General features: G+C 43.2%; 1 non-coding gene across 1 annotated transcript; it reads right to left on the bottom strand.

Moving 5' to 3' along the window:
- Positions 1–225: 225 nt before the first annotated feature.
- LOC112781693 (small nucleolar RNA R71) lies at positions 226–333 on the bottom strand. The gene has a single exon (XR_003192453.1). It is a non-coding gene; the product is annotated as a small nucleolar RNA R71 (small nucleolar RNA).
- Positions 334–2,593: the final 2,260 nt, after the last annotated feature.

Below are 2,593 nucleotides of genomic sequence, written 5' to 3'. Positions count from 1 at the left end.
CCATCTGAAGATCATTTTCAGTTCTTAACTAAATTCTTGCAGATATGTGATACTGTTAAGACTAATGGAGTAGATCCTGAAGTCTACAGACTCATGCTTTTCCCTTTTGCTGTAAGAGACAGAGCTAGAGTGTGGTTGGAGTCTCAACCCAAAGATAGCCTGAACTCTTGGGATAAGCTGGTCACGGCTTTCTTAGCCAAGTTATTTCCTCCTCAAAAGCTGAGCAAGCTTAGAGTGGATGTTCAGACCTTCAGACAGAAAGAAGGTGAATCCCTCTATGAAGCTTGGGAAAGATACAAGCAGCTGACCAAAAAGTGTCCTTCTGACATGCTTTCAGAATGGACCATCCTGGATATATTCTATGATGGTTTATCTGAGCTATCAAAGATGTCATTGGATACTTCTGCAGGTGGATCCATTCACCTAAAGAAAACGCCTGCAGAAGCTCAAGAACTCATTGACATGGTTGCTAATAACCAGTTCATGTACACTTCTGAGAGGAATCCTGTGAATAATGGGACGCCTATGAAGAATGGAGTTCTTGAAATTGATACTCTGAATGCCATATTGGCTCAGAAAAAAATATTGACTCAACAAGTCAATATGATTTCTCAGAGTCTGAATGGAATGCAAGCTGCATCCAACAGTACTCAAGAGGCATCTTCTGAAAAAGAAGCTTATGATCCTGAGAACCCTGCAATAGCAGAGGTAAATTACATGGGTGAACCGTATGGAAACACCTATAATCCATCATGGAAAAATTATCTAAATTTCTCATGGAAGGATCAAAGGCCTCAACAAGGCTTTAATAATGGTGGAAGAAATATGTTTAACAATAGCAAGCCTTTTCCATCATCCACTCAGCAACAGACAGAGAATTCTGAGCAGAATCCATCTAGCTTAGCAAAATTAGTCTCTGATCTATCTAAGGCCACTGTGAGTTTCATGAATGAAACAAGGTCTTCCATTAGAAATTTGGAAGCACAAGTGGGCCAGCTGAGTAAAAGGATCACTGAAATCCCTCCTAGTACTCTCCCAAGCAATACAGAAGAGAATCCAAAAGGAGAGTGCAAGGCCATTGAATTAATTACCATGGCCAAACCCACAAGAGAGGAGAAGGACGTGAATCCCAAGGAGGAAGACCTCCTGGGACGTCCAGTGACCAATAAGGAGTTTCCCTCTGAGGAACCAAAGGAATCTGAGACTCATCTAGAGACCATAGAGATTCCATTGAACCTCCTTATGCCATTCATGAGCTCTGATGAGTATTCCTCTTCTGAAGAGAATGAGGATGTTACTGAAGAGCAAACTGCCAAGTTCCTTGGTGCAATCATGAAGCTGAATGCCAAATTATTTGGTATTGAGACTTGGGAAGATGAACCTCCCTTGTTCACCAATGAACTAAGTGATCAGGATCAACTGACATTGCCTCAGAAGAGACAGGATCCTGGAAAGTTCATAATACCTTGTACCATAGGCACCATGATCTTTAAGGCTCTGTGTGATCTTGGTTTAGGGATAAACCTCATACCTCTCTCTGTAATAGAGAAACTGGGAATCTATGGGGTGCAAGCTGCTAAAATCTCATTAGAGATGGCAGATAATTCAAGAAAACAGTCTTATGGACAAGTAGAGGATGTGTTAGTAAAGGTTGAAGGCCTTTACATCCCTGCTGATTTCATAGTCCTAGACACTGGAAAGGAAGAGGATGAAACCATCATCCTAGGAAGGCCTTTCCTAGCCACAGCAAGAGCTGTGATTGATGTGGACAGAGGAGAATTGATCCTTCAATTAAATAAGGACAACCTTGTGTTTACAACTCAAGGATCTCTCTCTGCATCCATGGAGAGGAAGCAGAAAAAGCTTCTCTCAAAGCAGAGTCAACCAAAGCCCCCACAGTCAAACTCTAAGTTTGGTGTCAAACCCCCATATCCAAACTCTAAGTTTGGTGTTGGGAGGTCTCAACAAAGCTCTGCACATCTGTGAGGCTCCATGAGAGCCCACTGTCAAGCTATTGACATTAAAGAAGCGCTTGTTGGGAGGCAACCCAATTTTTTTTATTTATCTAACTATATTTTTCTTAGTTATATGTCTTTATAGGTTCATGATCATGTGGAGTCACAAAATAAACGAAAAATTTAGAAACAGAATCAAAAACAGCGGAAGAAAAATCACACCCTGGAGGAAGCACCTGCCTGGCGTTCAACGCCAGAATAGAGCATGGTTCTGGCGCTGAACGCCCAAAATGGGCAGAATCTGGGCGCTGAACACCAGAATTGCACCCTGGAGAGGAGCTGGCGCTGAACGCCCAGAACAAGCATGGTTCTGGCGTTCAACGCCAGAAATGGGCAACAAATGGGCGTTGAACGCCCAAAATGGGCACCAACCTGGCGCTGAACGCCCAGAGTTGTGTGCAAGGGCATTTTACATACCTAATTTGGTGCAAGGTTGTAAATCCTTTAACACCTCAGGATCTGTGGACCCACAGGATCACCTCAGGATCTGTGGACCCCACAGGATCCCCACCTACCTCCACTCACTTCTTCTCACCCCTCTTTCACACAATCTCATAAACACTCTTCCCCAAAACCCT

Source organism: Arachis hypogaea, chromosome 19 (genome assembly GCF_003086295.3).
Source record: "Arachis hypogaea cultivar Tifrunner chromosome 19, arahy.Tifrunner.gnm2.J5K5, whole genome shotgun sequence".
Classification (NCBI taxonomy): Eukaryota; Viridiplantae; Streptophyta; class Magnoliopsida; order Fabales; family Fabaceae; genus Arachis; species Arachis hypogaea.
This window is presented reverse-complemented; position numbering and strand designations above follow the sequence as displayed.